We start from the raw sequence: 12533 nt of genomic DNA, 5'->3' as shown, positions 1-12533 counted from the left end.
TTGTAGGGAGAGGGCCCGCTGCTGCCCCAGGCTGGTTGAGTGTTTGAAGGAGGACGGCACCCTGAAGGGCTGTGGAGCCCTGGGGAGGAGGGCTGCCAGGCCGGCTCTGGGGATCTCAAGCACCCACGCCAGAGACCGTCTCGTTCCACTCCTGCCAGTGGCATTGATCTTAATAAAGCTCAGACCTGCACCCCCAGTGTGACGGCTCTCTTACTCCACCACAATTAACAGCCACTTGTTCCCTGAAGGGTGCAGGTGAACGCGCCTGCGCCTCCCACACTGCCCTGTGCCCACCTGCTGGGCTGCCTGCAGTGAGAGCATCTCCCAGGACGGAGCCGTAGTGTTCTTGGCCCAGGACTGACAGAACGGCCTCGAGTCTGAGAGGCGTTTCACAGGTTACCTTCCCTTTTGGGTATGTACCCCCCAAAACCCATCACCTCATGATCTGGGTCGGTTTCAGAAAAATGCTAGTTGAAAGTAAAAGTGCTTACTTTCTACTCTAGGAACTTTTAATTCCTCTCGAAGTGGCTGCATAAACATGTGCCTTCCATCCCGACCCTCCAGGGTCAGTTTTAAGTCCTTGGTCAGTGAAGCCTGTTTTAAACATGGTTCTCGTGGTGCTGGATAGAGCCCGGTGTTCAGGTTTCCAAAGAGCCACCAGTTTAAATAGTGTAATTGGTGTCCGGATCCCGACCCTCAGCCTCTGGGTGCTACTTTTGTGACAGTAAAATAAACCAACTGGACAAACACTGGGACAGCAGTTCAGCCCACGCCCCTTAAAACTACCATGCTTTCAGCTTCAGACACCGCACGTGTCTGCCTGCCTCTGCTTTGGCCCCCACACTGTAGAGTGAGCAGCCACACTCCCTGCACGAGTGCCGGGGAGTCAGTGTGCGAGACCGAAAACCCTGGTGCCAGGGTTGCACAGGGTGGGGAGTCAGTCGGCAGTGTCGGCGCAGGGGGCCTGGTTTCTGGATTTCTGTTGACAAGCTCCGACTAGGCTTGCATGGTCCCAGAGAGAGGCCCGCCCCCACCACCCCTCTATGTTTAAAGCCCTGCAATGTGCTGAGCTGATGACGGTGCCAGGAAGGTCTTGCTGGCGTGATGTCCCCACCTTGTTCGCCATGCCAGACAGAACCACACGGGAAACACTGCCCACTCGGAGCGGACCTGCAACAGCTCTGTTCTCTTTCAAAGCTGTGCGATGGCGACAACAAAAGGTTTTCTGTACAAGAAAGCCAGTTCCTTATTTTTTTGGACCTTCCTTTGCCGGCCTCCATCTTGGAGCACCCTTCCACAGCAGTGGGGGCGGGGGGCCCTGGATCCCTCCGGCGCGATGCTGGACGCCCTCGGGCCTGAAAGCAACCTCTTGGCTTAGGCCCGGGAAACTCCCACCACTCGAGAGAGGTAGCGCGGTAGCAGGGAGAGACTCCTGGACCACAGCTTTTATCTTTTACCGTCGAACAGGGACGCTCCTCTGTCCTCAGTGCACCATTCTGTGACCGTGGGGAGGGGAGCGGGCACAGCACCCACCGTCAGGGGAAGACACCTGATTCTGAATCTGACAACCCTGGAACGAGTCTCTACGTAAATAAGCTTATTGGTAAACTCGTTCCTCCTACTGGGCGTTGTTTGCTTCTGCCGCACACAAGGTAACACACACCCGACCTAGGAAACACACATCAGAGGTGATGTTTTCAGATGTCCCTGATGTCCCCGGGACTACCAGATGCTGCCAGACGCAGCATCGCCTCAGGAGAGGGGCTGTGTGTCCCCCGCTCCAGGCAGGCGGCCTGGTTACAGCAGTGCGAACCCCTGTCTCCACACTGCATCCTCGCAGCCTGAGACCAACCTCCCAAACAAGGAAAAGCCGCAGTGACTATCTTGGGGGTTAGGTTGGTGATGAGTGAGGCTGGTGGGAGCTGCTGGTTTATGTGCTAGGGTCCCCTGTGATCCTCGTTCGCTGGAGGACTTACCGAGAGATGCTCTGTGGCCTAGCATGTTACTCCTGTGAACACACAGCCTCGTCGGAGGCCAGACAGACACCATCCTCCATGCCTGACAGCCCTCCTTCCCGCACAGGGACATAGAGCCTGTAGGTGACGAACATACACCTGCATATGTAAAATCAACTATTGCAGATGATGTGGTCTAAAACCAAACTCACTGCCATCCGGCCGATTCCAATTTGGCGAGCCCATAGGGCAGGGCAGAACTGCCCTTCCAGGGTGGACAGCCTCAACTTGCCCAGCAGCAAGCAGGTGGTTTGGAACTGCTGACCTTGAGGCCTATATAGTCTGCAGCTGCCAGTTTTGCTTCGCTTGATAGCATGCTTGTTTTTCCTTTTTTAAGAAACTAAGTTACATTGTGCATCCCCACCCTTGCAAAGGCCACATTCTGTCACCGTGATGTCTGCCTGGTCAGACTTAACCCCAATTGTTAAGACGCTACCATCAAGTTGTCACCGGCTTCCCTTCAAAAGGCACCTGTGCTCATGTGTTGGTTGTTTCTGTGTCGTAATAAGGAGCCCTGGTGACGCAATCAGATCAGTGTCGGGATGCTCGGCGCAAGGTCGGCAGTTCAAGCCCACCGCCTGCTCCTTGGGAGAAAGAGAAAGCTGCCTGCTCCTGAAAGGATTTACCGCCTCGGGAACCCTGCTAGGGTAGCTGTAGACTCCGCGGCAATGGGTGTGGGGTTTGAGGAGCTAATACCTTAATAGCCACCCAAGCCGTCATTAACAGAGACACCGGCACCCGTCACGAGACCCCAGCAAGACCAGCGCCCTTCCTGGGGAGCAGCAGCAGGTCAGTCTTGAATAGTCACTGCCCACCCCCCTCCGTCCTACGCACAAACGCAGCCTAGCACAAGCCCTTTTAAAAAGTACCCAGCCATGATGCCTTCGGCAGAACCTGCTACAGACCTCCGCTCACACAACATTCCCCTGGTTCTTTAGTGCTCTTCCCCCCACCCCTCCCCACTATCATGACCCCAGTTCTGTCTTACCTCTCCGGCTGGACCAGAGCTTGTGCACGGTACAGATAAGAGCCCTCAATACACGGAATCCAGGACAGATAAGCCCCTCGGGACCAATAATGAGAGTAGCAATACTATAAGGGTAGGAGGAAGGTGAGGGGAGAAAGAGGGAACCGATCACAATGATGATCGACAGACAATCCCTTGCCCCCAGGGGAATGAACAACAGAAACATGGATGAAGGGAGACAGCCAGCAGATGGTGTGAAATATGATAGTAAAAATAATTTATAAATTATTCATAATTTATAAAGGTGGGAGGGAGGGGGGAAAATAGGAGCTCAAGTAGAAAGAAAATGTTTTAGAAATGATGGCAACATAAATACAAATGTGCTTGGTACAATTGATGTATGTATGATCATAAGAGCTGTAAGAGCCTCTAATAAAATGATCTATTAGAATTAAAAGAAAAGGGGAAAGAAAGAAAGAAAGAGACCTTCACTCAAGCTCGCTCTTCCCATAGCCTGTGAGTTGGGGCATTAGGTGACTCGGCATGGATGACAGACAGTAAGCCCACCAGTGCACACCCCTCATCTCTTGCAGGTCACCAGGGGGCCATACGCTGACACCTCCAGCCCATTTGGAAGTCCCTAGTGGGTCTCCCTCACAGCCTCTGGAGAGGCCAATTCTGGATCCGAATTGGGGCTTCGAGTTGCAAGCCATCACCATGCCCAGTGGGTCTGGCCGTGTGCTCTCCACCTGCCCTGCAGGCAGAAGGCGCTCTGCCCGGCCAGCTTCCAGCCGATTTGATCACATGCCGCATCCCCTCCTCTGAGACGTATCTATCCCTGTGTGTCTTGCAGGGTGCACCCCCAGGTGTTACTGTTCACCCTACAGGCCTATGTTGGATTGCCTGAAAGTTGGGCCCCCGGGGTGAGTTGTCAGGTCCAGGCGTGAAAAGTGACTAAGGTTCTACTAGGGGCTCTCTCTCAGACCAGCATGTCTGGCCTTTTTTTTTTAGTTTTGAGCTTTGTCCCACATCGAAGCATTCCTTTTCAATCTCGGAGGAGGCCTCAGCTAGCAAGAGGGGAGGGAATCCCTGGGAAGAGGCTGCCTGCAGAGGGCGAGGGGGCATCCGCTGGGGCTGACCCTGCCCCAGGGGCACTCTGAAATCCCATGTAGCCTGGAGAGGTCTGAACAGAAGTCAAAACTCTGCGTCCTCACAGGATCGGAACTTTAATCAAGACTCCAAAAGCCCAGAACCCTTCCATGAAAGAATAGGAAAAGGCAAAACAAAACAAAATGTTGCCTCTGACTAAGCTAGACTGCCTGCCTGCCTGCCTGCCTGCCTGCCTGGGCAGAGGCTCAGGGTTTGCTGGGGAGGAGGGGAGAGAAAGGGGAGGCTTTAACCATAAACCATTCCTCAAACAGATCAGGAGCAATTTACACTACCTTTGTGGCCTGGAAATATAAGCCAGTTTGACATATGGCTAGTCGGCAGTGACCACAAGCACCTGACAGATGGGAGCTGGCCCAGGCCTCTGAGGACTCTCCTTGACAGCGGCTGGGAGAGGAGATGGCGCACCGTCCCCCTGATGAGAAGCAGAAGCAAACCCAGGAAGACTTCGACGTGGACTCCCTCGGGGCAGAACAATGCACGTTTGCAAATTGTGAAGAACGCCAGAGGGGTCCCGAGCTAGGATCTTTCAAAGCTGGCCAAGTGGACTTGACTAAAAACAGGAGCGTGTCTAACTCATCCTCTGTGCCACTGCCACACTCAATACTGCTGGGCTTTTCCTGGCGTCTCCCCGCCACCTCCCTCTGTACCCCCTTTATTGTGCACGTTATTCTTCAAGAGGCCTCTTTCTGGCCACCTTTTAGCCAGGCGGTTCTTCACCGCTTTCTGTCTGCACATAGCTTGTCTACTAGCCAGGGACATTGCTTCCTACCCTGCTCTGTCTCCCCCACACAAGCCTCCAGCCTTTCTCCAGTGTTCTGTCCCAGTTCCACACCCACAGCATTCCCCTTTTCAATCTATGCTCTATCCCTCCCCCTGCTGGACAGGGACGGCAGTGGCGGCTGAGTCCCAGTCCCACCTGTGTCATTTCTAGACGAAAATATTGCAATGCTTTTAGGAAGTGCTGCTTTTGACCACAAGGCCCATGCTGCTCGGTCCTCTTTATGCCGTCAAAATCCGCCTGCTAATTATAGACCATTGTAAAACCCTGCAGGCTTAAATTTCCCATCATGCCTTGCACATGCCTTGCACTCCACGTCTGGTGCCCGGCTGCACTGGGCCACCGGGGCTTTGATTGGTGACCCCCAAGGAGCTGGAGGGATGTAAGTCCGCATGCTGATAAACAGCACAAGATCCAAAAGCAGTTTGCCTTCCTGGCCAGGAAGAGAGGAGACCAGCCCAGTGACCTTCTCAAGCTTCTCAATGAGCTCCCTAACAAGGGTCACGAACTCTCTGAGTGTCAACCTTCAGATGACCTAGCCTGCCGGATATTACAAAAGCCAAGTTCCTAGACCAACACCTGTTGCAATCGGGCAGGGTCAAGTCAGCGTGAACGAAGTGCTTATCGCCATTTCTCAGGTCTTTGATTCAGAAAAATCCAAGGGAGGGATTGCCAGCCAAGCAGATGCCAGACCTCTAGCTGATGGGTCACAGATCACCCTGGGAGTCTGGAGGACCCAGTCGCTCGTCATCCCAGGGCCCAGGCCTGTTCCCTTTGCAGGGAGGTGGCTTTCCAAGACTGTGACTGTGGACAGGTGAAGACGCACACATGCCACCGTTTTTAACAGATACACATTCACGCCAATCAAATACCTAGTAGGTGTGCGCGTTTCCCGTAGTCTTTACACCAACTTGTTCAGAATTAAGATCCAAATATGGCCCCTCCCTGGTGACTTGATGGCTCTGTGAAGCCGTTTCATCTTTAGACTGCACCTCCCTCACTGCTCTCCCCCATCCCAGCGCCTTTGTGTTTGTTTAGTTGTTGAAGAAACTAATTGCCGTTTGGCCAAATTGTTTCATCTCCTTCCTTTGCCGGATTCTTTATCAGGAAAATAATTCCCAACCAAACCCACTGCCATTGAGTCAACTCTGACTTACAGTCACCCGCTATAGGGGTTCTGTGAGGAGAAAAGTTTCATGAGAGCAAGCAGCCTCGCCTTGCTCCTTTGGAGCAGTGGCTGGTGGATTGGAACTGCTGACCTCATGGTTAGCCACCCAGCACCTATCTCATGAGCTACCACTGAAAGCTGCTATGTGGGTTAAATAAGCTAACCCACAGTGCCCGGCACACACAAGCACGGGATTCGCAGGAGCTGTTGCTTCCAGGGCTCAGAACTCCTGCCTTTAGCTGGGTCACTGGCACCCCTAGAAATTGCCTTCAGGTCTGGCTGCACCCAGGTTCTTCGGTGAGTCTGGTCCAGTCCTCATGCCCTTCCCTGCCCAACCTGTCCCAGTGTGGGCGCCATTCCTCCTAGGCAGACACCTTCCACAAGGGGGCAGTGTCCTCCACCAAGAGATCCCAGCCGGCAGCAGGCCTGTGACCACCTCAAAGGGATCATCTAAGAGGGCACAGGAACATCTCTCTGACAATTCCAAAGGCCCTATTGACCCCACCTGGGATACATCACTTCCCTGTGACGGGCAAACCCTTCCCCGTGTCTAGCAAATCCTCCTGATCTAACAGTGTCCCGTAGCGTGGGAAGGACCTTGACCCCAGGAAAGGAAAGAGAAGACGGGAGAAGGCACCACTCCGAGGAAGCCTTCCACAGCGATTAAACATTATTGTCCGAAAGAGCCACCCTGAACCTGTTTGTTCAACAGAGACGTGTGAGCGATCGTGCCCAGCACAGTTCGGAAGACCAGGAGAGAAGAGGTCTCCGCTCAGAGCCACACACGAAGAATTCTCTCACGGCTGGTGTGTTGGCTGTGTCTCACGGCGACCCTCCAGCACAGGGTAGAACGGCCCTAAAAGCGGCTGTTACCGGAAGCAAGGACCCTCATCTTTTCCCTCATGATTCTTCAGATTGGCTGTTGGGCTCGAACTGCTGACCTCTGGTTAGCAGCCCAATGCATAGCCACGACTCCCCCAGGACCCTCACTGAGAATGAGCTGTTACCAAAGCATTTCTGAATTATTTGGCAACAAGAAAAAGAAAAGGCACATGGAGGGTTGTGTGTGGGGGGGGGGGGCGGGGGGGTGTCCATTCCAAGCCAGGGTGACCTCTAGGACAGAGTAGAACTGTTTCGTGAGGTTTCTAAGGCTATAAGTGTTTTTGGAAGCAGAATGCCACTTTTAGAGTACAGTATTTTTCATTCTCCTTTTTAAGAAAGACCCCAAAACTTGAACCTGCTAATGGCCTGTTAGGAGCCCATGCACTGGTCTGCTAACCGACAGGCAGTAATTCAAAACCATTAGCTGCTTTGAGAGAGAGATGAGGCTCAGAAACCCACAGGGGCAGCTCTGCCCTGTCCTATAGGGTCACTGTGAGTCAGCATCGACTCCATGGCTGTGCGTTTGGATTGGTATGCTCGGCCTAACATGCCACTTGATTTTCATTCTTAATCAAAATCAATTATTCCTTACCTACCTCAGCTGTCAACCATAGTGATCAGATAGCTCAGCTGATAATCAAAGGGCTATGGTTCAAACCCACCAGCTGCTCTGTAGGAGAGAAAAAAAGTGGTACTCTTTCCAGAAAGATTCCAAATATCAAAAACCCAATCCTCAGCCATCAAGTTGATTCTGAATTATGGCAACTCTATATACGGTTCCCAAGGTTGAAAATCTTCATGGGCGGAAGCAGCCTCGTCTTCCCCCTGGGAGCAGTGGCTGCTGGGTTTGTACTGCCTGCCTAGCAGTTAGCAGCCCACTGCTTAACTCAGCGCACGTGGAAGCCCATGAGCTCGCTCTCCATCGGAACCTCCTCGGCAGTAACGGGCCGGATTCACACTCAACTCGCAATGCTTGGGACACGTGAGCAGCTGGAATGTCCAAAATGTTCTAGAACTTGGAGAGTCTAAATTATACTTGAAATAGCTCAATGAAATGCAGTTGCTTAATATGCCAGATTGTTTAGTCACCGATAACAGATGTGAAGATAATCAAAGTGTTCAGAGATGCAAGCACAATACTCTCTCGGACTTGGTTTTTTTCATTTCATGGTTTTCACACCCAGAGAAGCAGCCCTTTGATGGTTACAAAGGGGCAGGGTGTGAGGAGAGGAAAAGAGGGGTAGGGAGAAGAAAAGAAATAAAAGTAAATTTATAAGAATAGATACATAGATAGATACATGGATAGTGGCATGGATACAGGTAAACAGACAATAACACAATACAGAGGTGGTAGGTAGGGTGGGGGAGGGGGACAACAAGACCCACCTACATGAGGCCGAAGAGCAATTAAAACAAAGATGAAAATGTATGGGGGCAGAGAAAGTAGATTTTTAAAAAGAAATGTAAGAACACCTTTAGTAAAGAGAGCCCAACGTGTAACCCCTAAGCCACCAACCTCAAGGGCCACAGTTCAAACCCACCAGCCTCTCTGAAGGGGAAATACGAGGCTGTCTGCTCAGCCCTAGAAAGTCGCTATGAGTCGGAATGGACTTGACGGCAGAGAAAAGCTAAGACCCCAGGCTCCAGTCATCACCCACCTCGTGGAACGATAACGCTGCCTTATCCGAGGGGGCTGCCGTGTTTGAAGCACAAAGCTCCTCCAGACTCTCCTTCGGGAGAGAAGCCTCACTTGCAGAGATGTGGCGAGCCCTGCCTGCTGGCCGGGAGAGGTCACCTGGCAATATAAACCAAGTGCTTCAACAAGTCAGGCCTTGCATGGCTCTGCAGAAATCGGTCGCTGTGCAGAACGAGAAGATGATGTGCTTCTCCTCCTCAGTTGGATGGTTGCGAAGGGGGTGATGTTGCCAAGAAGAGAGACCATTAGGCAGGCTCTCCATGGAGATTCCAGCCGTGGTTTTACAAGACCGACCACTCGTCATCCTCTCTCAACAGCTGCCTGCCATCCTCACTACGTCTCCCCATAAGACGTCCAGAGTCCTGGCATTCCTGGCTAGGAAACAAAAGCAGAATTGCGCCATTCCCCATGGATTAGGGCAAAAACTGGCCATCAAATTAGGCAAAATTCCAAGCAAAGACACTGGAGAAGAATCAGGCAGGGACAATGAGCAGTCACATATGTGGTGGCCCACATTTATCTAGATTCACTACTTTTGCACTGCATCAAGTTCACTAGCACTCCACCACATCACGTTCACTGGCATTCTACCATATCCAGTATAAAAACGTGCCACAATCGGATCAATTGAACATGTATCAGCAAAGTTCTGATTTCTTCCTTTTTTATTCGTTTGCACCAAGATATTGATTAATAAATATGTGAGACATTTGGTTTGATTAGAAAAGAAACAAAAAGTAGAGTCCAAGTACGGGCAGAGAGGCTGCATAGAGACGGTGTTGGTGTATCCCCAGGAATGTACCTGTTGTTGAACTGGCTCCCTTCCAAGCAGCAGGTCACTCACCCCCACACCCTGCTGGGAGCTGTGTTGATCTGGGTTGACTAGAGAAACTAATCTAGAGACACTCATATGTATGTAAGAGAGAACTTTATATCAAAGAGAAATTGTATGTGGGTGAATAAGCAAATGTGGGAAGAAAGCTGATGGTGCCCAGCTATCAAAAGGTATAGCGTCTGGGGTCTTAAAAGCTTGAGGGTAAACAAACGGCTATCTAGCTCAGAAGCAACAAAGCCCACATGGAAGAACACACCAGCCTGTGTGATCATGAGGTGCCGAAGGGATCAGTTATCAGGCATCATCAGAACAAAAAAATCTTACCATAATGAATGAGGGGGGAGTGCAGAGTGAAGACCCAAAGTCCATTTGTCGGCCACTGGAGATCCGCTTGCAGAGGGGTCTAGGGGAGGAGATAAGTCAGTCACGGTGTGATGTAGCACCGATGAAAAATACAACTTTCCTCCAGTTCCTAAATGCTTCCTCCCCACCCCACCCCCAACTATCATGATCTGAATTTTACCTTGCAAGTCTGGCTAGACCAGAGAATGTACACTGGTACAGATAGGAACTGGAAATGCAGGGAATCCAGGGCAGATGATCCCTTTAGGACCAGTGGTGTGAGTGGTGATAGAGGGATACTGGGAGGGTAGAGGGAGAGTGGGTTGGAAAGAGGGAACTGATTACAAGGATCTACATGTGACATCCTCCCTGGGGGACGGACAACAGAAAAGTGGGTGAAAGGAGACGTCGGACTGGGCAAGATATGACAAAATAATAATTTATAAATTATCAAGGGCTCATGAGGGAGGGGAGTGTGGGGAGGGAGGGGAAGAAAGAGGACTTGATGCAAAGGGCTTAAGTGGAGAGCAAATGCTTTGAAAATGATTAGGGCAAAGAATGTACGGATGTGCTTTATACAATTGATATATGTATATGTATGGATTGTGATAAGAGTTGTATGAGCCCCTAATAAAATGTAAAAAAAGACATAAAAGAGGATCATCAATATTTAAAATTAAAAAGAGTTGTATGAGCCCCTAAGAAAATGATTTTTAACAAAGGAAAAGAAAATATCCCAGGCCAGTCCAGATAAAGTCCGTAAGTCTAATATTACCCCACCCATATGTCAATATTAGTCCATGCAGCCATGCAACGATGTTGAATACAGGAAGATCACAGGCTAGTGGATGGAAAGTCTGGTGGGTCCAGTGGGGAGTGGAAGCATCTCAAAGCTGGCATGGGTCTCCATGAGATTCCTACAGTTCCAGGGCTCCGGCTGCATCAGTGTAGATCTATGTGGCTTGTCAGCAAGAAGACATAGCAAAGAGTCTCTTCTGCCTCCAGGGCGGAATACAGGAGTTCCCAGGATCCTCAGAAGGTCATGCCCACACAGAGACCTCATTGGCTCTGGCCTGATTGACAGGCTAGAATCGACCCCTTCGCAAGTTGACAGGAGATTATGGAACTGCCACAGGGGCCCTGTCTTATTTTGTTCTTTAAGACACCTTGCACACAGCTGTTTTTGTTTTGTCTTGTTTTCACTTTGTTGTGTGTATTTTGCACTAACTCCTCCTCCCTGCCTCCACTCAACACCTGGGAACCACAACCATCTATAAATCTATTTCCATATTTAAGCACTTGCCTATTCTCCACACTCACTGCCATCGAGTCGAGTCGCTGACACACAGTGACCCACCCTGTGGGTTTCCCAGACTGACTGTTGACAGGAGTAAAAGGTGGTGGTTTCAAACTGCCGGCCGTGTGGATCACAGCCCAACACATAACCACTACTCCACCAGGGCACCTTCTTGCCCAGTCTAGATACTCCCTATTAGTGGAAGCATGTGTGTGTCCTTGTGCGCCTGGCTCCTTCCCCTAAGCATCGTGTGTTCAAGGCTCGTCCAAGTTGTGGCGCGTGTCAGGACTCCATTTCTCTTCCTGGCTGATACCCTGTCATGTGCAGAGGTCCCATCTTGCATCATATGCACACGGGGCTGTCTGCTGGTGGGCACTTGTGCAGTGAATGCGGTCTGCATGTTGCTCGGGGCTTGTCCACAGTGTTAAACATGCGTGAAGAGATGAGCCTTCTGCCCACCCGCTGGTGCTCCCCTGAGCCCCACGATTCGGATCTCATTTTACCTCCTCCTGTTCCAGCCCAGCTCTCATTTCTTCGGTGCCCCTTGCTCCCCCGTATGTGGGCGGGTGTTCATTTGCGTGTGATGTCTACCTATGGGACTACGCTGCGACAAGAGCTCCTGAGACATTTGTTCCAGCCTCTACATGTTACCTCACTGCCTCCCGGGCCTTCCCAGCCCACGGAGACCCTGGGTAAGGTTTCTAAGACTCTATGGCTTCATCTTCCTGCCTCAGGGCAAGCTTGTCCAGGTGGACGGCTGACCTCGTAACAAACAAGCCCACTGCTGTCTCATTGACCCAGACGCACAGTGACCCTGTAGGGCAGGGTCCAACTGTCCACTGTGAGGGTAACTCTTTTTTCTTTTTAATCATTTTATTGGGGGCTCATACAACTCTTATCACAATCTATACAGACATTCATTGTGTCAAGCACATTTGTGCATTTGTTGCCTTCATCATTCTCAAAACATTTGCTTTCTCCTTGGGCCCTTGGTATCAGCTCCTCATTTTTCCCCCTCCCTCCTCACTCCCCATGTCCCCATGAACCCTTGGTAATTTATAAATTATTATTATTTTGTCATATCTTACACTGTCCGACATCTCCCTTCACCCACTTTTCTGTTGTCCATCCCCCAGAAAGGAGGTTATATGTAGATCCTTGTAATGGGTTCCCCCTTTCTACCCTACCTCCCCTCTACCCTCCTGGTATGGCCACTCTCACCACTGGTCCTGAGGGGTTCATCTGTGCTGGATTCCCTGTGTTTCCAGTTCCTATCCATCCCATCCCATCTTCTGGTCCAGCCAGATTTATAAAGTAGAATTGGGATCATGATAGTGGTGGAGGAGTGGAGGAAGCATTTAGGAACTAAAGGAAAGTTGTATG

Source organism: Tenrec ecaudatus, chromosome 12, assembly GCF_050624435.1.
Source record: "Tenrec ecaudatus isolate mTenEca1 chromosome 12, mTenEca1.hap1, whole genome shotgun sequence".
Lineage (NCBI taxonomy): Eukaryota > Metazoa > Chordata > Mammalia > Afrosoricida > Tenrecidae > Tenrec > Tenrec ecaudatus.
The sequence above is the reverse complement of the archived record's forward strand: the minus strand, read 5'-3'. Positions refer to the sequence as shown.